Genomic DNA, 27,074 nt, shown 5'->3' on the forward strand with positions numbered 1-27,074 from the left:
ATAAATGACCCACCAGTGCATACATACAACTAATATAGGTTTAGGAATTCTCAAGTGACAGTGACACAGAAATTGTGTCAGAGGAAACTAGAACCCAGTGTTGTCTACAAATAACCTCAGCTTATCACGGTGTCACCGGCATGTGGAATAACAGATTCCGAATTGCTTAGTGAGAAAAACACAAAATTTACTTGCAAGAAAAATTATTTTGCAGGCAAGGTGAAATGCTCCATTCAGTCAAGAGTACAGTTAGTTACCTCTGTATTTACCGCAACACAAATCTTTGCCATCCCCGTGCCTAGTGTCTGAGCGCACAGCTCTTCTCTTAAATAGCAACACACTACATTCTTCTCAGGTTTTCCACGGAAATCCAGTCTTGGTGTGAGAGCCACTAGTAGATTATAAATAGCCTCTCTGGGGCAGCTGAAGTTTGAAAGGCATGGGTCCCGTATGTCCAAGTCCATCGTCCTTCCATACTATATTATATTATAGTATATTAAAATAAGACCAGGTCTTATATTAATTTTTGCTCCAAAAGATGCATTAGAGCTAATGGTCTGGCTGGGTCTTAGTTTCGGGGAAACACGGTACCTGCAGCAATTAACCTGACTGACCACTCTCTCCTTGAAAGGCTGTCTTTACTGGCTTCCTGTAATACCACGGTCTCTTGGTTTTCCTCCTCTTTTCAGACCCCCCGCTTCTCAGTTTGTTTTTCCTTTGCCGTGCCTTAACTATTGATTGCTGCTTCCCAGGGATTTGTCATCCCTACGCTTCTTCTCAGCCACACACTCCTTTGAGTGCCGCATCTTGTCTCATGGTTTTAAGTATCACGTATCTCACCTTCATACATCACGTGAAGTTTCATATGTAATGTTCTCCATATTTAGCCGATAATGCTCTTTCAGTTTCTAAAATGCAGCTAGTATGTGCAGGAGGAAAACTCAGGGTCAAAATCTGGAAAACAACACATGTAGGCATGCATGATTTTGTGTGTGGAAAGCACGCATCCATCTTTTAGCTGAGGTTAGAAATCCATATAGATTTGCCTGATGATCTGCCTACCCCCTCCCATAACCTATGTTTTCCTTGACCCTCCCTGAGCTGCTCTCTGAACTTTGCCTAAACTCCACTGTTGGGAAACTTGACAAGCACTTCTTTCTGGCCAAGAGAAGTTGTCATCAACTTTCACAGAAATTTTTTACCATTCAGAAAGAGTTTATGCTTTACCAAAAGAATTCACCTTGGGGCCCTTTCAAATTACCAGCTCTCCAAGGAAATTTAATATCTGATTCAACTAATAAAAATTAGATTTACTCACATTGGGAAGCCATGTCTGTAGTTCTGCCTCACTTTATGTAACTGGTGCGTCCTTGAAATCTATTCAAGGCAGGTAGTTGTAAGCTGAATAATAGTTCAAATGTGTTAATCAATTTGCTGAGGAAAACAGAAATACTTTTATGAAGTAAAGAAGAAGCATATTTCTTGTGTGTAAATTTGGACTTCATGTACGGAGTGTACTTATTTTTGGAGGCATACCAGTGTACAGGAGAGGGAGAAAGAGAGATTAACGCTTGTTCAGGACGTGCCAGCTGTCAGGCGTCATGCCAGGAACCGAGGCCTGCCATTGTAAGCGAGCTGACTTAGGCTTTGGTTGTGTTTTGTTTTGTGTGTGATAGGATATAGGTCAGAAGAGCTGTGTTTGTTCCACAGTCCAAAATGTTTTTGCTCCCCCAAATCCAAATGCCTTTGAGTTTGCTGTTTCCCCACTGCTATTACCCAAGAAATTCACACCAGACAGACTCCTGGGTATTTCTTTCTGCTCAGTCTCTTTCTACCCCTCTCCTTTTCCTAAGACAGTTCAAAGGGAAAAATCTCATAGCCAAGCTTATTTACTATTAGGTGAGCTATTGAAAAAAAAAAAAATACCGAGGGTGCCCAAAAAATGTATGCACATGACTTCTTTTCATCTTTTGTTATCGGTATATATTGAGTTTTATATTACAATTTTAATACAGTTTTTTCCTTTCTTAAAATGTGTCTACATTTTTTGACACCCTCCGTATATATGATACCTAATGTAGTGTAATGTATGTGTGTTTATAAACACATATGTGCATGCATACACACACGTACATTACCTTGGCTAATGTAACTTAATTTAAGTGAGAGTAACCACTGGGAACTGACTCCTTGCATTTCTGTAGTTACATGCAAGCCTCTCCCTCCCCTCTGGTTGCTGGGACAGCCTCTTAATTCCAGTTGTCACAAAGATGGGGGCAATGTGTGGACCAGCTTCCACCTCTTTGACAGGTTTCTTTACTAGAAGCATAATGAGGTGGGAAAGACACCAGAGAGCCCTTAACTGCATTAACACTTAGAGAAGAACTCAGGCCCCACCCTCCAGCCCTGCTCACCTTCTAACCACCTTCTCTCCACGGCCTCCCCACCTACCCCAGCCACTCTTACTGCCTAGATCTGAACAGCAGCACTTGTGTTAACAGCTTGGCTGCTGCAGGAAGCCAGACCCCAGGAAGCAACAAAATATTTCCCTCTGGGAGGCTCTGGCTGGAGGCTTCCCTTCCTTTCCTGTGTCAAGAAAACCTGTGTTTCCTAACGCACAGGCCATAGAATAAGCCAAATTCTTGTTTTTTTCGCCTTCCCCTCTGGATGGAAAGGGCCCTATTAGACAGATTTTATATGACTAAGTTGTGTTGATTTTACTCTCATTAATGGCTCCGACTCATTAAAAAAAGCATTGGGGATTTAAAAAATGTATCTGAAAAATAAACAAATACATGAACTCTAGTTCTTATTCCAGAACACAAAGCAAACAAAATACCCTGAGTTGGAGTGCCTAATTGTGTTTCGCATAGTATAACGAGTTAATAAATCACACGGCAGCTATGTAAATATGTCTAAACTCTGTGTGGAGAATAGTTAATAACCCAACAGCTAATGTAAGTGGATGTTTATTTATTAAATTATGGCAACCCTGCATTAATACAAAATAAGCTGACCAAAATGGAGAGGAATGCAAAACATAAAGCCCTCATCACTTTTTAGTTGTTTTTAAAGGAAGAGCAGAATGTGGGGGAGGGAAGCAAATATCAGATACTCCAGATTATTTTATTTAATGATGGACACATAGACGAGAGCACACAGGCATAAATAGACACATACACAGTTTCTGCATACTGCACGTCTGCCTGTTTGACACGCAGAAAACCATTTGCCTCATGCAGAGCCTCAACTTGACATTGTGGCTTTATTCAGCACTGTAGTCTTGCCCAAATCCATCACTCCAGCCATATGTCTCCCCAACACCTTGCACATTTCATATTTGCCACTTAGTCCTATCGCTGTCTTCTACTTCCTCCCACTTAGCACATTCTTCAGGAGCTGTCCGAAACCCATTTCCTCTGTAAAGCCTTACCTTCAAATGTCCAGTGATATTTTTTCCCCTCGTGTGAACTCTCATTCCTTAATGATCTTTAATACTCCTTTTCACACCATTTATGGGAGGTGCTGTTATTTCTCTTGTAAAGATCTGACCTCCCCAAACTGGATTATAAACACTGGATGACATAATTCAGACCTTGCTCTTCTCAGGAACCTTTCATCACCCATCACATTGCCTTGTACAGAGTAGGTGGTAGGTAGGTTGATATACAGGAAGGACATGGAATCAGAGAGAACCGTATGTGTAAGCCACTACCTTTGAACGAAGATTGAATAGCAAAAATGTATCCCTTGCCATTCTTTTTGTGAAGGAAGATGGTAAATCAGTCTCAGTGGGGTGAATTTCTGACTGGCAAGTACAGGATTCGTAGATAGCATCTTAATTAATAGACTTAGGGTTGACCAGGTCAACAAGATGGATGCTTTTTGCAAACGTGTGTGTTTGCATATGTATGTGCAAACATATGTACTAGTGCGTTAAGGGAAGTCCTCACCGGTTGAAGGGGACACTTCAGCAAAGGCCTGAGAGACAGTAGGGAAACGAGCTGTTGGTTTATTTAGATAAGAGTTTCAGGTGGCGCAAGGCGAAAAATGACAGCGTGGGAGCAGGCTGGCTGTGTTTGAAGAATGACAAAGAGGCCCGAGTATGCTGAAGAGAATGAATACATAGCAGTCAATAAAATCAGAGAGTTAGCTAGGGCACAGATCATGTAGGACCTTGAAGGGACTTCGGTTTTTATTCTGAGTGGGATCGGAAGCCATTGAAGTGTTTTGATCAGGGGAGAAAAACTATATGACACATTTGAAAAGCTCAGTGTAAAATAGGATCTGTTTTCAACTTTAGTTCACGACACACTATCATCAGTGCAACATGCATGATGTTCTTTTATACGATTTTTAAAAAATAAAAACTAGTGCCTGCTTTGGCAGCACATATACTAAAAAAGTAAAACATAAATACACTTGAACGTATCCATTCATCCCCAAACTTTAGCCGTAGCTTTTATCTACCTATAATTCTTAATGGTAATTCTTTCCTTACCATAATTATTTATGGTAAATTGACTTCTACTGTACTTCCCTGGTTAGTATTATCATTAACGAAAAATATTTGCTTAAAACTAAACTATAAGTGCAGATTTTTAAAACCTTTGTATAGAAACACATACAAACGTAGACAGAGCAGAATAATGATTGATCCTTTCATCTCTCTTCCACAGCGATCAGCTAATGGCCGATCTTGTTTCATGAATTTCCCTACTCAGTCCCACCCCCACTCCCAGTTTACTTTTTAAGCCAAGTTTATTTAAGTACAATTAGCTCACAATAACAGCCATCACTTTAAGTGTACATTTCTGTGAATTTTGACATGGCATACAATTGTCACAAAATACACCACTATCAAGATACACAGTCTTGCATTACACCAGCGTTCCTATATTCCCTTTTATAGTCAATTCCCTATCTCTATCCCCATTCCCTAGTAATGCTATTTTCTATCCCTACAGTTTTGCCTTTGTAAGAACATAATATAAACATATTGTATATGAATCTGGCTTCTTTTACTTAGCCTAATGCTTTTGATATTCACCTACATTGCTCAAAATGTCTGTAATTCATTACTTTTTATGGCTAAAAAGTTGGATGAATGTACGTCCATTGGATGAATGTACGTACATACTTTGTTTATCCACTCACCAGCTGATGACCATGTGTTTTGTTTCCAGTTTTTGGCAGTCGTCAGTCAAGCTACTCTAAACACCCACATATAGATGGATATATTAGCATGTCTCCGTTTCTCTTGAGTAAATACCTAGGAGATGGATGAGTTATAGAGTAGTTCGTATTTAACTTTGTTAAGAAACTTGTCAGTGTTTTTCAGAATGGCTGAACCATTTTGCTTTTCTACCAGCAATGTATGAAACTGATAGATGCTTTGTCTCACATCAGTGTTCAAAGACAAGGTGTTGGGATCTAATTGTGATTTTATTACGAATTTTCCTAATTAGTAAAGATGTTGATCGTCTTTTCATTTTCTCTTTGCCAGTTGTATCTCATTTTTAGTGAAGTATTTATTCAAATCTTTTGCTCATTTTTAATAATTTTTCTTACTGAATTTTGAAAATTCTTTATATATCTTTATCAGATATGCGTCTTGCAAGTATGTTCTCCCCTCCTGTAAATTATCTTATTTTCATCTCAGTGTTGACTTTCAAAGAGCGGGTTTTTAAAATCATATCTATTTATAAATTTTATGATTTCTGAGTTTTGTATCTAAGAGTGCTTTGCCTGACCCAAGGTCACAAAAATTTTCTCCTCTGTGTTCTAGACATTTCATAGTCTTAGGTTTTATATTTAGATTTATGATTCGTTTTTGAGTATATTTTGCAAATATTGTGAAGTATGGTCCAAGATTGCTTTTTATTTATTTATTTATTTTTGCATACAGATGCACAATTATTCTACACTCTTTGTGGAAAAGATTATTCACTTTTCACTGAATTCCCTTGGCAACTTAGGAAGAAATCAGTTGGCAATAAATATGTAGGTCTATTACCAGACTCTCTGTTCTGTTCAATTCCATTGATCCATGTGTCTATTTTTTCACCATTACCCCCCACTGTCTTGATTAATGGAGATTTATAATAAGTGTTGAAAACAGATAGTATAGGTCCTCAAATTTTGGTCGTCTTTGTCAAAAAGTGTTTTTGCTAGTCCACGTCCTTGGCATGTCTCTATAAGTTTTAGGATCAGCTTGTCATTTTCTACCAAAAAAACCCTGCTAATATTTATATTGGGATTGCACTGAAACTATAGATCAATCTAGGGGAAATTATCATCTTAACAATGTTGAGTCTTCCAAATTCATATGTATGGCATATTTTTTTGTTTAGATCCTACATTTCTGTCAGCAGTGGTTGGTAGTATTTTGTGTATGTTTTACACTTCTTTTGTTAAAATTATTCCTCAGTATTTTATTTTTGATCTTATTATTGAAATTGTTTTCGTAATTTATTTTTCAATTTTTATTTACTATCCAGTGGTAGTCTATAGCGATTCAGTTTATTTTTTGTATTGATCTTGTATCCCGCAATCTTGTTAAACTCACCTGTTAATTCTGTTAGCTTTTTTGCAGTTTTCATCAGATTTGCTACATAGACTAACATGTAATCTGTGAAAACAGACAGTTTCACTTTTCCTATCTAATATGGTTGCCTTTTATTTACTTTTCTCATCTTGTTGCATAAGCGAGAACCTCCTGTGCAATGTTACATAGAAATGGTGACATCTCATCTTGTCCTTGATCTTAGAAGCATTCAGGCATTCTTCATTAAGTATGATACTAGCTGTAGGTTTTTTGGAGGTGCCTTTTTGTTTTTTTTTTTCCTGGTTGAGGCAGTTCCCTTTTCTTCCTATTTAGTTAAGAGCTTTTATCATGAATGAGGATTAAATTTTGTAAAATGGCTTCTCTGTGTCTATTGAGATGATAATGTATTATTTGTTCTTTGTTCTCTTTATATGATGAATTACACTGATAGATTTTCAAATTTTATGCAAATCTTGCATTGCTGTGATAAGTTCCACTTGGTCATGTTGTATAATTCCTTTTATATTTGGTCATGTTGTATAATTCCTTTTTATATGTTGTATTCAGGTTAATATTTTGTAAAAAATGTTTGTGTCTATATTCATGAGAAATATTAATCTGTACTTTTCTTCAGTTGTGATATCTTTGGCTTTGTTATCTGAATAATATTGGCTTCATCGAGTGAGTTTGGAAGTGTTTCTTCCTCTGCTTTGTCTGAAAAAGTCTGTATAGGATTTACATGTTTTTTCTTCAAATACTTGAAATAATTTACCAGTGAAGCCATCTAAGCCTGGTCTTTAGATTGTGGTAAAATTTTAAATTATTACAGTTAAATTTAAATTAAGTTAACATTTTATGATTGCGTATTTTTTTATTTCTTATAAGTTGTCTAATTTGTTAGCACAGAGTTGTTTGTGATATTTTTTATGGATATAGAATACTTTTAACTTTTGTAGGTGTGGTAGTGATATGCCTTCCTCCTTCATTCCTGAATTTGATAGTTTTTTGTTTTCTTTTTCTTCTTGGTTTAGCTAAAAGTTTGTAAACCTAAAAAAGTCTTTTTCTAAGCATAACTTTTATCTATTGTTTTCTCTTTTTATTTTATTGATTTCCACTGTGATCTTTATTTTCCTTCCTTCTCCTTGCTTTAGATTTAATTTGTTCTTCCTTTTATAGTTTTTAAAGGTGAATGCTTATTGATTTGAGATCATTTTTCTTTTTAACGTTTATAGCTACAAATTTCCCTCAAGGTACTGTTTTAGTTGCGTTTCAGACATTTGATGTGTTGTGATTTAGTTTTAAGTTGGTGTAAGACATTTTCTCATTTCTCCTACGATTTCTTCTTTGACCCTTGGGTTAGTTAGAAATGTATTGTTATATTTACAAACATGTAGAGCATTCTTAGTTCATCTCTGTTGTTAGTTTTTAATCAAATTCCATTGTTGTTGGGGAACATACTTGGAATGATTTCAGTCTTTTTACATTTATGGAGACTTATTTTGTGTCATAGCATGTGGTTTATTTTGGAGAATGTTTTATGTGAGCTTGAAAAGAATGTGTATACTGCTGTAGTTGGGAGGTGTGTTGTGTAAATGTCAGTTAGGTCATGTTTGTAATAGTATTATATACGTCTTCTATATCTTTGCTGATTTTCGTTCTAGTTGTTCCATCAATTATTGAGAGTGGAACATTGATAATTCCAATTTTAATTGTTGAGTTGTCCATTTCTTTCAATTCTGTCAGTTTTTGCTCTTTGGACATAACTCATTAGTTATGTATATATTTATAATTGTTACATTATCCTAATTTATCAATCCTTTTGTCACTGTGAAATAGTCTTCTTTGTCTCTAGTAATATTTCTTGTCTTTTTGTATATTTTGCCTGATACTATTAATAACTCTCATGTTATTAATAGTATCATTAGAGAGTTAATGTTTCCATGGTATATATGTTTTAATATTTTTACTTTAAAGTTATTTGTGTCTTGAATCTAAAGTGTGCCTCTGGTAAATAGCATATAGTTGAATCTTGCTTTTTAAATTCAGTTTGACAGTCACTATTTTTGATTTATATAGTTAGTCTAAACTCAGTTAATGTTATTATTTATATGTTTAGGTTTATATCTGCCATTTTTTGTTTTCTGTATGTCTTGTGACTTTATGTCCCTCTGTTCCTTCTTTGCTGCTTTGTTTTGTGTTAAATATTGTTAGTGCATAATTTTAATTTCTCTGAGATTTTCTAATTATATTTTTTGAGTTATTACCTTAAAGGTTGTTCTTGGAACTATAATATTCATCTTAACTGATCAGATTCAATTCCAGGTAAATAATGACTCAATGGCAGCAAAATATAGCAATTATAGCAATTTTACTTAAATATATCTGCATTAATGATCCCACTAATTTGTGTTGTTATTGACATGTATTTTATATCTATATATTTTACAAATCCAATAACACATTGTTACAATTAAGGATTTCCTTAATTTTACTTTAAAGGAAAGTAGACAATAAAAGAAAAGATGTACAGATTAGACCATTTCTATTTATGTATCTTCAGTTCACTGATATTTACTTTTGCCGTCTCAAATATAATGTTCAGCCTGTGTAGTGAATTATTATTTCAATATAGCACTTTTCAGATCTAGAATTTCTATTTGGTTTATTTTTTGGGTAGTTTTAAATCCTTTCCTGATATTCTCCATTTATTGAGTAATTGTCATCATATTTTCCTTTAGTTCTTTAAACATGATTTTCTTTTATTAGTCTTTGAAAATATTTATAATAATTGCTTTGATATCTGTCTGCTGAATCCAATATCTGGACACACTCAAAGGCAATTTTATTGAATACTTCTAAGGATGGGTCACACTTTCTCATTATTTTGCACGTGTCATAATTTCTTGCTGAAAACTGATTATTTAGCAACTCTGGATTCTGCCTCCTCCTCCCCCTCCCCCCGGGTGGTGTTATTGTTGCTGGATTTTTGTTTTGTTTTCATGTTACTTGCCTGATATTGGAATCTGTCATACCACATGAATAGTTGCTGGTGTTTCTGCTTAGTTTGTTTTTGCATTTTTACTTTTTAATTCTAGCCTTGTCTCCTAGGAATCATCACTGTTCCAAAGAACTTAGTTATCAGCCAGTGATTGATGAGATTGTACTCAAACATCTCCAGCACTAAGTCTTCTACCCTCTGTCAGTGGATCTGTGTGTAGGTTTGGTAATACTTTCAAAGTTCAGGCAGTTTTCAAGCCTTCTATACCTTTTATTTTCTTCTAGAAACTTTCAGGTCTTCCCTGTGTGTACACACAATTTACCAGTTAGCTAGTACATATGGAAAGTTAACCAACCCCTTATATTGCTTTCTCATTTCAGAGATCTTCCTGTTAAGTTTCTAGCTAGTCTTCTGGTCTGCCATTCATCCCAACAAAGTCTGTGACCTTAGTCTAGTAGGGCTGTAGGAGTTCTCTATTCATTTCCTGCTGAGTTTGCTACTTTTAATGACAATGCCTCTAAAGAAAGATAGCTCCCTCCAACAGAAAAGCTGCTGGTTTCACAGACAGCCCTTCTCTGGGGAACTACCTTGATAACTGAACTGGAGAGGGGATAAGCAGCTCCAAGTCAGTAAGACGTATATTCCCACTGTTCTTACCCAAAGCTCAGTAATTTTTCAGGAATGAACACTTAGTTTGTTAATTGCCTTTGGTCAATTTCAAGGCCCCTTAATCAAAATTTCTAACAATTTTTGTCCAGTGTTATTTATCTGAGGGAGGATTTGTACAACTCCTTGCTCCACCATAGATAGAAGTCCTGCCTATACTTTTTTCCTTATCGTATTATACTGGCTAGGACAGTTGAACAGGAATAAATAAGTGGACATCCTTCTCCAATCCTTGTTCTCAGAAGATAATCAAGTAACATTTTACCATGAAAAATGGTTTTCTGGATTTCTTTTTGTAGATATACATTATTAGATTAAAGAAATGCACTTATTTTCTTGCTTTTTTTTTTAAGTCATGATTATGATCAGATGCTTAAGTTTAGGAATACTGTTACAACCATTTCGATTATATTTTTCCCTCCTTTATTCTATTAATAGGTAAGTTATACTGATTGCTTTCCAAATATTAAGCAACCTTGCATTCTTATAATAAATCCAATTCAGTCATGATGTGGTATCTTGTGGTGTGTATATAATTGTATTCAAATTATGAATATTTTGTTTGCATTTTTTTCTTTATATTTATGAGTGAGATTGGCCTGTAATTTTAATAATTCTTAATGTCCTTGCCACGCTTTGGTATCAAAGTTTTCCTGGCTTTGTAAAAATGGTTGTCATTGTTTTTTATTCTTCTATATTTTGGAAGAGGTTATACAAGATTGATGTTATTTTTGCATAAATGCTAGTAGAATTCATTGCTGAAGTCACTTGCGTACAGAGTTTTCTTGGTGGATAGGTTTAATAGTATGGATTTAGTTAAAAATACACACACATGCACACACATATATGAGAAGTCATATGACTTATCAGATATTCTTGTGTCTGTGTTAGTTTTGTTCTTCTAGGAATGTCTTTTGTACCTATATTTTAAAATTTATTGGCATAAAGTTATCCTTAATATTCTCTTATTATATTTTAACCTCTATAGGATTTGCATTAATATCTAAATTTCTTGCTATAGGTCATCTCTGTCTCCTGGATTGGTTTTGCTAGAAGTTTTAATTCAATTTCATCTTTATAAAAAAACAACTTTGGAACTATAGCTTCTCTTAATTGTATATTTATCTTTCTGGTTCATTTACTTTTTATCTTTATTATCTCCTTCTGCTTCTTTTGAGGTTTAACTTGCTGTTGTCTTTCACTTTTTTAAGATAGGTGCTGAGAAAAAGGGTTTTACTTATAATTAATTTTCTTCTCTAAGCACATATATTGCATTTTGAGCACAACTTTAGCTGCATCCAAGAAGTTTGGAAATGTGGTATTAGCATTAAGTTCAAACCATTTAAAAATTTTTATTGTGATTTTTTTTCCTTGGTCTCTCATTGACCTGAAGTTTATGTCTTCATTTCTAAGCATGATGATTTTCTAGTTATCTTTTTGTTATTGATTTCTAGCTTAATTATACTATGTTCAGAATGTGCACTCTGAATAATTTCACTCTTTAGATATTTGTTCAGACTTGTTTTACAGTCTACCATATGCCAGTTTTAGAAATGTTTTGTATTAGTTTGGTGTAAAAGTAATTGCAGTTTTTGCATTTATTTTTAACCTTTTAAACCACAGTTACTTTTGTATCAATCTATTAGTTTCTGTTCCAATTTTATCTATGTGGTCCAATTATTTTCTTAATTGTGTTATTCAAATTGTACTACTATTTAGATACCTGATCTATCTGTAACTGAAAGAGGTGTGTTAAGATCTCTGTTGTTGTAGAATTATTTATATTTATTCTTCATTTGTTTTGACAATATTTGCTTTGTAAATTTTGGGGGCTATATTAGTAGGTGCATATAAATTAGCATTGTTTTATGTCCTTGGAAGTAAGCATTTATTATTATGAAATGTCTACTTAGTAACTTGTTTTCTTTTAAGGTTTATTTTGACAGTAAATCTATACTAGGTTTCTTTTAGTTGATGGTTAAAAGGTGTATCTTTTTTCAGACCTTTTTACTTTCAACTTTTCTATATCTTTGTATTTAAAATGTTCCTCTTGCAAGTAGGATATAGTTGGGTTTTAGTTTTTTTATTGAGTCTGATGGTCTTTAACTTTAATTGAAGTATTTAATCTGTTTATATTAATATAATTACTTTTTTGGATTAAGTGTTTTGTTTTTAAAAAGTTTGTTTCCCCTCTGTATTAGTTTCTTTACTCTCTTTTTCTTCTAGAGGATCCCTTTTGACTGCTTCTGTTTTCTTAGTGAAGTAGGAAGTAGGTCATTAACTGAGAGTAAAGATGAAGGAGGTTTGGAGAAGAGAAGAAAAGGTTAACAGTGGCATCTATAAGAGTAGAAAAATGAAGAATCTATGGAAATGTAGTAGGACTTCCAGGTAGCACGGGGTCTTCCTGATGTTACTGGTCATGAATTTAGAATAAGACTCATCAACTTGGATATGTGTTTTTGTTCACACATATTCAACTGCACAAAAGCGGGTGTGGAGAAGATAGAATTTAAGATTAGTCATTGTTGGGATTTTGCCAGGCGTGCAAATTATAAATGGAGAGTTGCCCAAGGGAATTGATGGTGTTATACAAGACAGTGATTATAATGATGAACTGGAGTATCTAAACTGGGTTAGGAAGCAGGCAAGGTCATAAGGTACTAAAAATCATGCAAATGTAATTTTTCTGGTCTTCGTGAAGACAAAAAATGGATAGGAGTCAGAATACTAAAATAGGTAAGTTGGAAGGATAGGAGCTACTGGCTAGAGAGAGTAGTATATATACAATTGAGATTATATGTGCTGTGTACTTACTGTTAATGGCACGGTGTGGGGATGAGCATGTGTGTGGGTGGCTGGAGTAGGGTGGGAGACAACATTAGTGGAGGTGAGAAGTACAAGAAACCGAGGGGGAAGTGAACTGAAAGACTCATCTATGTGAATATTATCATAAAATTATGACAGAAGTAGATGAAAAATACCTCTTTTCTCATAAATATTCTTGTTGTAAAAAACCTACAAACCTTTAGGTTATTCTTCCTAATTCACAGGAGACTCTAGTTACTGAGTTGTAAGAGGTGAGAATAGATAAGAGTAGAATGGTAAATTAGTAGATCCTGTAATTAAACACAAACAGTAACAATAGTAGCGATGCAAAATAAATCAGTGTTCTCCCTCATTCTCTAAGGGTACCAGAAAGCCTTCTAGGGCCTCTCCCTCTTTTCTGTCCTTCAAGAATAGCAGTGTAACACTATCATGTACAATTGACAGATGAGAACCCATGTAAATATGTTTTTATTAATTTAAAAATAGAGAAATTATGCTCTATGCTGTCTGGTTCATTCTGCAAAGAACAACAGAAAAAAAACCCCAAAAAACAACAAAACATAAATAAACAAAAACAGGAGGTATTAGTTCAATTAGTGGACCATATTATACAGAGTGGAAGATCAATGGTTATTGCAGAAAGATGGGGAGAGGTATCTAATTCAAGAATCAATGTGTAAAATGAGACCAAATTGTAACTTGTATGTTTGAATGAAGGTAAAAGAGATAGAAAAAAGCAAGAATACATTAGAATAAACTGCATTATATTTTGTTTAATTAACTATATCTCTTGAACAATAAGATTTTTATTAACCATAAATATTTACATAAATATTTATGCCCTTTTCTCTAAGGGCTGTGAGAATAAATCAATGGTTGTCAGGGTTGCAACTGAAGATATTATACCTCAGTGAATGTGCAACTGGTTGTTTTATAGAGAAGGGCAGAACAGGTCTGGAGTCTATGTGTTATCAATACATCACTTAAGTTCCACAACGAGACCAAGTTTTTGGAACCAGACTAGAATACTCATTTGAATGAGTTCTGAGTGTCTTAGAGGAAGATTCTGTAAAAAACAATGCAAGAATTGTAAAACAACAAAACAAAATAAAAAGCAATCAAAATATAATAACAACAACAATATCACAATACACATATAATCTATGAATTTTAACATTGCTATTTACGAACAGTTTATATCTTAATAGATAAATTTGTCTGAGGCCAAGTTACTTTGGGAGCAAAAAAAAGAGAACTATAATTATTTTATTGGCAAATATTGAAGAAAAATAGGTTAATTATTTCTTCTTTTTAGGTATGACAGAGAATTGAGAAAACTATATAAAAAGACAAAAAAAGAAATCTGAGTTACTTAACTATTTATGTTACATGATTATTCTCAAAGTGACTTTAAACCAGTATAAATTTTTGGAGCAAATGTATACTTTCTTTATTAAATGTTGTTGTCTCGATTTTATTTTTATCATCAATTAAATTACATAAAAATTAAATAATAATAATAATTTGCCCCAATTTTAATTGGAAGAAATGAATGATATTCTAAGTATTTTTCCAGATCTTAAGTGAGTACAAAAAAAATCTTAGGTTGTCAGCTATTGACTGTTTTAAGATGAGAGGCTATGTATAGAAAGATTTAACTTGGACTGCTATCTCTAAAATATTAGGATCTTGGGTAGCTTTTTTATACTTATATGTGTGAGCTTTATATTACCTTTTCTCTATTATCAAATTCATTACTTATAATTAAATTTTGCCTCATGCCATGCTTTTTATGTGTTGGCCTATAGCTGATTAGATAGTTTCTTTGTAAATGGCATGTTGGAATGAGGGTTCTGTGTGTTATCGGTTCCATTTTTTTCCTTCTGTATTAAAATCAAGATTTTCTTAGAATCATCTACAAGTCACAGAAGTTGACCTTGGGAGGGTATGTTAGTTGATGTAGTTATATAAATACCTGATTCCTTTGGCAGCTGGTTTTCTGTTGGTCATAGTGTGGAGAGGGGACGTTGGTGGGAACAAAGGCAGTGGAGATATGGAGATACTAAACATAGAAATGATTGATGCTAATCACATGATTTCTGGTCTCCATGTAGAGTCTGATGCCCGCTGCTTCCTGTTCTTCCCGAGGGCACCCAGTCTGACATCCTTCAGTCATATGTGTCTGTGCTCAGATGGGGTCGGAAGGTAGCAGGCATGCTGGGTCTGGGATTCCCACCCTACCTGGACAGCTGCCTGGCACAGTGCAATGTCTGGCATAGAACTGACCCTAACAGGTGAATGAATGATTAAGTGATGGACTACACTGAATTTGTTCGTATTTCCTTCCTTCCATTAGTATCCAGGCCCTTGCCGTAACAAAGCCACATTTCTGATCAACACACGAGCTCTGGGGATTAGGTGAGTGTGGGTGTGTTTATGCTGAAGAATTGTGAATGCTTTGCTGTCGGGTATTCTTGAGCACACAGTGTGGGCAAACACTGAAGACTGGATGCCCTGGTCAGTTCTCCTTTAACTGTGTCCTACCGACACACTTGTGCTCATTTTCATTCAGCCATGTAGAAGGAGTAGCCACTCTTCCCCAAACTGTAAGTGGAGTCACCTTTATTAAAAGTCAGTTTGGGACTCCATTCCTTGTGGAATGTGTCCTGCTCTTGAATGCTCAAAGTTTATCTTGAAAATTTAGTACTTACTTAGCTTATCATGTCCTCTGAATGTCACATGAGTTGGTTGGTCCCTGGGAAGTTATTCTTCTACGCTGAATGGAAGTTCAACCATTGGGGGTGGGGGGTGCTTACATCTTTTTCAGTTTTCCTTCCACTTTCACCCCTTTTATTCCAGTCTTTCCTCTCCTTAGATATCACCTTCCTTTTTCTCCCTATGCTAGAACCCAGCCCCAAATCTGCCTCCCTCTCTAGTGAACGGCCATCCAGCAGGGCAGGAATGAACCATGCCCAGATGTCTGCTCTGCTCTCCTGGGAGTTCACCGTCCCTGAAGCTCGAACAACAGGGATCAGGCTTCTCTTTAGAAAGAACCAGGACTGGGGTCTTGGAAACTTTGCCCACGGGGGTGTGTGGTCTTGAGCGAATGATAAGGCTGAGAGGATGACAGAAGCTTTATGCAGCCTGGTTCTGGCTGATCATGGGGGAGGAGCCTTCTGCTTTTCCCAGTCCCAGCTTGTCCCCTTTATCCCATACACATGCACTTCATTGAGTTAAAGCTGCGGAGCAGTGCAGCCTTGATTTATGAGGGCTGTGTTTCTTCCGTGATCCTGGCTGGCACAGTGCTTGAGGTTTTGCTTTTATGTGTCCACGTTAGGGGGCAACTGGCAACCAGCTGTTGGAAACTGAGTTGAGAAAATAATAAAAATAAAAATACTCATGGACTATCCTGTCATTCCAGGTTTCTGGTACCTGCCATCAGCCCTGGAATGAATAAGGGAGTCCTTCCCCCTTGGAATGCGATTTCTCTATGACAAATGGATTTATATTGTGCTGGAATGATTGGTAGGTACCGAGGGGGTCTTGCCAGAGGGCTCCGTTAATAATTGAGACTGTTAGAACAATAACTCACATGGTCCCCACCCCCTATATCCCTGAAGCGTCCCCAAGTACTACACATGTAATATATTCCCAAGCCTGGAGCTCCTGCTAAACTCAGCGGTGTCTGGGGTGGAAGGTAACACCTGGGAGAGACTGGATTCTGGGAGTGCCAGCAGCTTGAGGGGCTCCCCACCCAAGGGAGGGGTTATCACGGGGGCACGAGCTGATAGCAGAAAAACACAGGTTCTTTTGGGAATGTGGCACCCTCACATATATGAGCACTGTTGTAGAGAAGGCAAACGAAAGACTTCTCTCTAAAGACCATGATTCTCTGAATGTTCTGTGTCGTAGGTCCTTTGTAAATATCTCGTGTATATGAGTATACGAGTATGGGATACACGTCACCCAGCTCAGGGCGTTTATTTCCTTATTTATTTAGAATTTATTGGTTGCAGACTTGGAAAGGAAGCCTTCAGATGGCTTACAAGAAAAGACATGTAGACCAAGAGAGTTAATACTGTTTCCCCGAAAATAAGACCTAACCGGAAAATCAGCCCTAGCATGATTTTTCAGGATGACATTCCCTGAACATAAGCCCTCATGTGTCTTTTGGAGCAAAAATTAATATAAGACCCGGTCTTATTTTTGGGGAAACACGGTATTTCAATATCAGGTGGGTGCAAAAATGATTGCAGTTTCAAAGGTTAAAAATAATTGCAAAAACCACAGTTACTTTTGCACCACTCCAATAGAATGTGAAAGTTATGTAGACTGAGGAGAAAATCAACGTATCAAAACCTTAAGCCAGCATTTGTCAAACTAAGTTACTCAGTCACTTAATTCTGCTTGGTATCAGTCGGTATTTCTCGAAAATGTTGTTCTATAATCAAACAAATTAAGCCAACTCTGGGTGGAGAAAAGCTAAACAGGTATGTTTTTACTGCAAAATTCCCCAGATCCTTTAATTTGCTAAAAAGTACCATAAACTTCCAAGGAGGGATACCACTCCATGTGTATTTGCATGGTGTTCTGCAGAACACACTGTGAAAAATGGACCCGTGCCAAAAGGATTTCTGGACTGGAGCAGCAATTTAAGTTCCAAGCTCCCTAGGCATCAAGGCAAAAAGGACATTTATGATGAAGGAATATAGTCTAGCTCTTTAGATGAGAACAACACTTATTTTTGAAAATCAGCTTTAAAGGGGAGTAACTCCATGAATTCTTATTTAAAAGGTACTAGATAATGTGATGGATATTGTTATGGGCAAGTGGCTCTGTGGAAAAGGCAGACATGCTTTCTTTATGGCCATTACTGATTTTGATCCATAACACAACATGAAAAACATTGGGGAGGGCATCCGATTAAAACAAACAAACAAACAACAACAAAAACCATGCAAGGTCCTAGAAGGTAGGATTGCAGACAAAGTACAGGCTACCCAGTAAAATTTGAATTTCAGATAAACAACAACTAAATGTTTAGTATGTCTAAAAATTACATAGAACATACCTATAAAATTTTTCATTCTTTAGTTAAAATTCAAATCTTGAGAAGTCTAGCAATCCTACGAGAAGGTCAAGGTCTGAGTCATGTGTTTGAATCACCCAACAGCCTCCACTCTGCAGGGTCACCATGCCTGGCATTGCCAAAACCCTCTCTCACTGACCTACACTGATCGGAGAGTCCACAAGTTGTCAAATCTGTCTTCACCTGCCCCCCACCCCCAATGAATCTCGGGAGTTCTAGCTCTTCTCTCTGCATTTCCCTGGGAAATAGACGGGCTGCCCCTTTGGAATACTCTCAAGTTGGCACCCAGCCCTTGGGTTCCCTGAAGTCCGTGGTCAGCCTTAAGAAGGAACATTTATTTGGTTGTCATGGGCCTGCACGATTTTACCTCCTGGGCAAGCCCCCTGGTATTTATCACACTGTCTCTGCACTTGTAGGGTATTATTAGCCTTTTCTGCCTCCTCTGTCACCTGTTGAAATGAGAACGCAAGGTCTCTGGGCCTCTGCAGCCCTTTCCCTAACATTAACTTAAGTCACACCAGATGTGGGCCTTTACTGCTTAGGGAGACTAATTGATTTCACTGGTCACAATACTTCTATTGTTTTATTCGTTAAACACAAATAAACACTGTGGTGCGTTTTTCGCTTCCTTCTCCTCTTGCCCAAAGAGCCAAAGGTTATTCAATTAAAGGCGTCCAGAAAGTCTGACGAAAAATCCATGGATGAAGTACATTTACCGTTCAAGAAAAGGAAAAGAGAAAAAGAAAACAAAGGAGGAGGATAAAGGATTGTAGGAAAGAGGGAAGGAAGCCTCCCTGGGACCAGCAGTAACTCTGATGGATGGCTGGTGTGTGTAAGACGTTATTATTTGTTATGTGAGTGTAGGGAGATGGCAGCCGAGCTGAGCAATACACCTGCTGGGCTCCAAGAAGCCGAAACAGCTGCACACATTGATTTAGAAGCTTGCTACTTGGGGCTCCAGGAACGAATCAAGCGACAGCTCGTAAAAAAAGAGGGTTTTATGATTTCCCCCCCTCTTTCTGTAAGCAAACGGCCACATCATATGTTTTCCTAACGCGGTCATAACTCAAAATTAAATCCCAGCCCAAGGTGTCAGCCTGGTGCAATGTCAGGATTGTAACGGCTTGTTTTACAGGTCGCCATGGAGATGGTGGAGAAAGGATGGGGGGCAGGTCTTGGGAGGTGAGAAGGGGTACAAAGTGCGCTTTGCCTCGGTGTGGCTTCGGCACTTCAGGACAATTAGCTGTAGGGTTTTGTTTTGTTTTAAAGAAGTGAGCTAACTGGCAGTGTTTGGTTGGTGATTTTACGCTCATTACAAGCCCAGTTCGGACTGTTCAAATGCCAAGCACTGTCCCACCAGGGAGCTCATCCAGCCACGGTGAGGAAGGATGAGCTGTGGAGTACGTGAGGCCAGCCTTGTGGCTGGCTGCCCCCTACACTCCAACTCTAGTTGTTGATTACACCAAATGGAATAGAGTCAAAATCCTTTTGGTAAATGCTGAATGAAAGTGCTTGGTCATGAGGAAGAGCTCTTCGAAAGGGCTATTGGATTTCTCTGGGCAGTAGCCTGCCTATGTCTGGCCAAGGTGCTGTGGACCCCAGTGACGTCAGAGAGACCGTGACACAGCGCGGACCCCAAGGTGGTGACAGTCTGTAGGCCATTCTGGAAGCGCCTCTGATAGGATTTGATCGTGTCATGGAATTTCTTCATGTGTTAAGTACTTGCTGAGCATTAGGCATCTTAAAACTGATGTCATGAATATTCATAAATGACCAAATGAATGAAAAACATGGAGGTATGCCTTCTTGTTCCTCATTCTAGAGCGGTCGAATCACAGCAACAGAGAGTACAGTAATTCTAGTCTACCGAACCCCAAGGTTCACACATTAGTTAGCGCCCCTGCCCCTGGCATTTTTGCTTGCGGAGAAATCATTCATCAACCTTCTCTGGACCATTTCTCGGAAGGCAACACATCAACCCGAGCTCTCCCCCGGATTCTCATTCTGCGACTCCAGCTGCTCGTAGTGCATTCATTTAAATTTCATAATACTTTTTGAACTAACTGTTCTCCCTCTTCTTCCCTAAATCATTTTTTTATCTTGATTTTTCTGCTTTTAATTATGGCACCATATTAGTCTTAGTCATCAAAGCTCAAAATAACAGCTATAACTTGGGTTTCCTTTCTAGGTTCAAATAAATACCACACACTGTCCTTCCTTCTTTCCCAGTGTCCCTCAGGCCTGTTCCTTCTCACCTCTGCTGTCATTTCCTACTTCAGGACCGTATTACCTCCTGTGTCAGCTGTAGCCCTTGCTCCCTAGTCCGTCTCTTTTCCTCTAGTTTCTAAGCTCCCATTCCATCCTGCGCTTCTAGCACCCCCAGCACCTTGCTGCCAGGGTAAATTTGCCCAATTATGACACACTTCCCAAAGCTCCAGTCACTTGCTCATCGCCCACATATTGTCATCTGACATTTAAGGAATAATCTTGCCTTTACAGCTCCGTTTCCTGTAGGTAGCAGCTATAAATATTCTATGTTAGCAAAAAGAACATTCAATGCTAATGAATAAAATTATCAGGTGAATGTGTTGCTCACTGTCCTGAGCATTTGACCTGCTTTCTGTTCGTAGAGCATGCCTAAGCGGTAGGTGCTGTTAGTATCGCTTTTTCAGATGAAACTGAGGCACAAAGCAGCTGTGTATCTGGCTGAAGGTCACCAGTGGGAGGGCTGGGATTTGACCGAGGCAGTCGATTCTGACCCTGCAGGTCCTTAGAAGTGGTACCACTGTCAGCATCTTGTGCTCCTCCCTCACTGCCTCTCCCTGACTACTTCCAGTTTCCAGACTGCCTCCCGGCCTCCTCTCCTTAACGTCATCTCAAGCTTTTGTGAAGTTCCACTCAAAAGTTCTGCTCTACACATATGCCCCAAAGGCGTTCTCTCTCCCAGCATTGCTGCAGTCTCCATCCACTGCCTCCACCCCTCATTCATTGACATTCTCACCTTATCAGCTATCCACGTCTTACTCTTGTCTGGATTCTCCTCGTGCCTGGCAATAAATAGCTACTGGGCAGAATGAAGAAGTCTGAAACGCACTCTACCAGGGTCACCTTTCACACCTTATTCTCTGCCCTCTTTCCCGTGTTAAAACTTGATTTTGTACCACTTATCTTTTAACTTTCTTTGGGCTGTGGTTTGACCCCTTTGAAACTCTCTGAGGATTGTCCTTTTTCCTAAACTCCTAGGAAGTGCCGAGCAGGTGAACAGGAGGACATTGGGTCTCATAGGAGAGAAGATAGCATCAGACTGTGGGGCCATGCCCTTAGGCTGTCCGGCAGTGCCTTGCTTCCTCTGGTAGCCTTCCAAGGTGGCAGCCCATCTCCTGCTTCCTCTGTTAACCTTGAGTCGCCCTGCTTGATACTCTCACTCGTGTGGCCTCCTTGGGTGGTGCTCCATACCTGAATCTTAGCTTCCGCTTTCCCCGGTCAGCATTCCCCAACTGAAACATACTCCCCGGGGAGCCTTCTTGGCTGCTGCCCTGTGGGAAAGCAATCAGATAACGAGGACTTGATTTTAATGACTTATAGGGTGCTACGTTTTCCAAGAATAGCCAGAAAAATTCTAAAGTGTTTGTCTTTTAGTCTAAAGGAATGAATTTCTAACGGTGGGACATTTCAGGTTTTATGGGGGAAAGGCAATCGGGGAGCTGTGTGTGTAGCAGGGAGGACATATGTGCACCCTTGATTCATAATGCTTCTGCCACATGCAGGACTGCCCTGAGCTTACGCATTCATGCCTTGGCACCCAAGAAATACACGTATGTCATGCAAACATGAGAGCTGCCAGAATCAGAGTTAGTACTAACACTTTGTCAGCGATGTAGCGCTTCTTCTACAGAATAGCTGCTTCTAGCAGCAACACAGACGAGGAACTGGAGCTTGTGAAGGAGAATAGCTAGAATGGGAACCATGGGGGTGACAGGTAGGAAAGGTGCCTCTCCAGGAAGCCGAGGACGGACTCGGTTTTCGCAGTGGTGGGAGAGGAAGAGAGCTCTTCAAATCCGGATCTTATCATCTCCCGTCATCGGTTACAATGGTGACGTTCTTGCGAGAGTTGACATGCTAAACCACCTAATCCCCCCATCCCAAAATTATGAGTTTGTTTATCGAAGATTAGGATAAAAATTAGTTATCTATCAGGTTACTGAGGGATTAGGTATGAAATGGGCACTGTATGTTAAGGAAGAGAGGAAAAGGAATAGTAGGTTTGTTTGCATAAGGTGTTGCCAGGAAAGCCTGCTTCTAGGAGGGTATGACATACAGTGGGGAACAACGAGAACAGCAAAGGGACACGAAAAACCTGAAGCGTAAAACCACGGGCGGTGGCTGGGAAAACAACATGCTCACAGGTGGCAAAGACACATGTCCTCTTCTTTATTCCTTGCCTTTCTTAATTGAATCATTTGGGCATTAAAACTTCAAATTAATGTAAGCAGCTCATATATGTGCACCCTGAACCACATATCACTAATTCTGAACACTTAGCTCTGCTATCTCAGTGCAGTGTCTGGACACAGCTGAGTATTTCTATCTCTAGTTGTGTGACAAGGTAATACCTTCGGTCTTTCTGGTTTTTGGTTTCCTCAATTATGAAATATGAATACGATAACAAAAACTTTAAAAGTAATCGATTCAAAGTATTTGACAGCATTTGGCCCATATAAAGTACTAATGCTACATAAGAGAGCTGTATTTCTAGGACTATGTTATTAAGTGTTTTCTTATGAAGATTCAGTTTTCCAACAGGATACTCCTAAAATCAATCTGCTATGTGAATAAAACTATTAAGCTGTATGTCTACTGGGGGGCTACGAGGCTGTTAGATTAATTGAATTGATGAGTTGTTTTCATTATATCTATGATTCCCTTCAATCCTAAGCGTTTTATTATTCTGGATTTTGAATGGTCTGTATTCCACTGGGGACCTTTTCAAAGCATTCCATCATATTCTCTTAAAAACCTTATTTCCCATTAGTAATAAAATGAAGCCTATAGTTTTCAAGGCCTCGCGCAAGAATTTTCAATCCATTTATTCAGCAAACATTTATAGAGTGTCTGTCATATGTCAGAATTAGAGCTACGTACTGATGGTAAAATTTGCTATCTTATTACTTTATCAAATCCAGTCATAGTTACATATATTTACTGCCTAGGGTTTTAGGTTTATCTAAGTACTATACATGACCATTGCACGACTCTAATAGTTTACAAATTCCTGGGAATTTTATTCTTCCATTAAATGTTATTTTTAATTAGAAAAAGTTTGTGACCATATATGATATGTGCTTTTAAGAGTAATAATAACAGAAAACTACGTACCCATTAGTCGTCACTCATGTGATGGGAGACTGATGGGTCTAGAGGGTCCCCGGCTGCTTTCCTGAATTCATTTTTTTGTTTATAACTTTAAAAAAGGTATTATCTTGGGTTTTCCAGGTGAACATTCATATTATCTACACATACTAATAATTTTCTTCCTCCTTTCTGAATTTTACATGTTAAATTCTATTATCTCATAGGTTTTCTAGTCCTTTCAAACAGCATTGAATAATTGCGCTGATAATGGGCGTCCTTCCTCTGTCCTTTTTTTAAACAGCTTTATTGAGGTATAATTGATCACAAAGAACTACACATATTTAATGTGGACAGTTTGATGAGTTCAGATGTATGCAGACTTCCATGATACCATCCCCACAATCAAGGGAGCCGACATACCCAACACTTCTCAGAGTTTCCCTTGCTTTTTGTGGTAAGAACACTTCACATGAGATCTAGCCTCTTAGATTTTGAAGTGCACAGTTCAATATTGTTAACTCTGGCCAGCATGTTGTACAGCAGATCCCCAGAATTTGTTAATCTAGCTTAATTGAGACTTTATACCCACTGAATAACAACTCCCCATATCTCCCACCCCCTAGGCCTATTCTCTGCTTCTGTGACTGACTAGTTTAGATAAATCATATAAGTGGAATCATGCAATATTTGTCCCGTGGCTGGTATATTTCACTTCGCTAATGTCCTCAAGGTTCATTCATGTTGTTGCATATTTCAGGATTTCCTTCTTTTCCAGGCTGAATTATGTGCCATTGTATGTACATATCACATTGTCTTTATTCACTCCTGAATTGATGAACACTCCGATTGTTTCCATAGCTTGGCTGCTGTAGTGAATAATGCTACACAGAACATGGGAGTGGAAATATCTCTTTGACGTCCTGATTTCAATTCTTCTGGGTATATACTCAGAAGTGGGCTTGCAGGACCATACGGTAGTTGTATTTTTAATGTTTGAAGGAACTTCCCTACTGTTTTCCATAGTGGCTGCCCCCGTTTACATTCCCCCCAATCGTGGACAAGGGTTTTCTCCACAACCTTGTCACCACTTGCCTTGTATTTGCCATCCTAACAGATGGGAGGTGATATCTCATTGTGGTTTTGATTTTCATTTTCCTGGTCATTAATCATGCTGAGCCTCTTTTCATATGTCTGTTGGCCATTTGCATGTCTTTGGAGAAATGTCCTTACAGTCCTTTGCCCATTTTTGAAATCAGGTTATTTGTTTTCTGCTATCGGTTTCTAGGAGTTCCTCATATACTCTGAAAAATAACCCCTTATCGGACATGGCTTACAAATATTTTTCCATCCTGTAGGTTGCCTTTTGATTCTGTTGATTATTTCCTTTGCTGTGCAGAAGCTTTTCAGTTGGAGGTAGCCCCACTTTTAGCCTTTGTGCCCTGTGCTTTTGGTGTTATATCAAGAAATCATTTCCAAGACCAATGTCAAAAAGCTTTTCTATTATGTTTTCTTCTAGGAGTTTTACATATTCAGGTCTTATGTTTAAGTCTTTAATCCGTTTACCACTGACTTTTGTGTATGGTGTAAGGTAGAGGTCCAGTTTCATTCTTTTGTATGTAGATATCAAGTTTTCCCAACACCAGTTGCTGAAGAGACTATTTTTCCCCCATTGTGTATCTTGGTACCACTGTCAAAGATCAGTGACTGTGTATGTATGGGTTTACTTCTGGGCTCTCTTTCTTCTTCCAGAGGTCTGTATGGCTCTCTTTATGCCAGTAATTACTGATTTAATTGCTGTAGCTTTGTGATATATTTTGAAATCAAGTAGTGTAAGGCCTCCATCTTTGTTCTTATTTCTTAAGATCACTTTGGCTATTCTGGGTCTTGCAGGGTTCCATATGAATTTTAGGATCGTTTTCTTCTATTTCTGTAAAAAATGTCATTGGAATTTTGATGGGGATAACATTGAATCTGTAGCTTCCTTTGGATAGTATGCACATTTTAACAATATTAAGCCTTCTAATCTATAAACATAGCCTATCTTTCCTTCTCTTTGTTTCTTCTTTAATTCTTTCATCTATGTTTTATTGTTTTCAGTGAACAAGTCTTCTACCTGCCACAAAACGTGTACTAACAGGGAATTTTACAGCCATTAACACCTATATTAAAAAGGAAGAAACACGTCATACAAACAACCTAACATTATATACCTCAAGGAACTAGAAAAGAATAACAAACCAAGCCCAAAGTTACCAATAGCAAGGAAACAATAGAGTAGAAATAAATGAAATTGAGAGTAGGAAAACAATTGGAAAAAAAAAATCAGTGCAAGCAATAGTTGGTGTTTAATTGATAAATTTTTAGCTACCTTAACTAACAAAAAAGAGAAGGTTTAAATTAATAAAATCAGAAATGAAAGAGGAAACATTACAACTGATACCACAAAAATACACAAGATCATAAAAGTTACTGTGAGCAATTATATGTCAACAAATTGGATAACCTAGAAGAAATGTATAAATTCCTAGAAATACACAACCACCATGATTGAGAATTGAAGAAACAGAAAATATGAACAGACCAATAATGAATAAGGGGATTGAATCAGTAATCAAAACTTCCCAACACAGAAAATCCTAGGATCAAATGGCTTCACTAGTGAATTCTACCAAACATTTAAAAAAGAATTAGTGCCAATCTTTCTCAAACTCTTTTCCAAAATTGAAAAGGTAGGAACACTTTCTAACTCATTTTATGAGGCTCGCATTACCCTGATACCAAAGTCAGGCAAAGACACTACAAAAGAAAACTACTGATGAACACAGATGCAAAATATCCCTGATGAACACAGATGCAAAAATCTTCAACAAAATTAACATACCAATTCAACAGCACATTAATAGTGTCAGACACTGTGATCAAGTGGGATTTATTCCTGCGATGTAAATCAATCAGTGTGATATACCACGGTAACATAACGAAGGATAAAACTTATAATCTCAGTAGATGAAAAAATATTTGACAAAATTCAACACTCTCTCGTGATAAAAGTGCTCACCCAACTAGGTATTGATGGAATGTACCTCAACATAAAAAGGTCATTTAAGCCTACAGATACCATCATACTCTGTGGTGAAAGATTTAAAGTTTTCCTCTGAGATCAGAAACACGACACGAATACCCACTCTTGCCACTTCTATTCAAAACGGTATTGGCGGTCCTAGCCAGAGCAACTAGGCCAGAAAAAGAAATTAAAGGAGGTCAATCAGAAAGGAAATACTAAAAGTATATGTTTGCAGATGACAATCTTATGTGTAGAAAAACCTAAAGATCCATCAAAAAAGGAAATTGTTAGAATTAATAAGCTAATTCAGTCAAGTTGCAGGTGCGAAATTAACATACAAAAATCAGTCACATTTCTGTACACAAAGAAGGAACTATTTGAAAAGGAAATTAAGAAAACAATCCCATTTACCATTGCATCAAAAGAATAAAATCTTTCTTCTGTTCTTGACTTTAGTGAGAATGCTTCTAATGGTTTCTCCATGAAGCATAACTTGTGTTTTGAACAGAGATAGATATATTTTATCATATTA

The sequence above is a fragment of the Rhinolophus hipposideros genome (assembly GCF_964194185.1).
Source record: "Rhinolophus hipposideros genome assembly, chromosome: 19".
Classification (NCBI taxonomy): Eukaryota; Metazoa; Chordata; class Mammalia; order Chiroptera; family Rhinolophidae; genus Rhinolophus; species Rhinolophus hipposideros.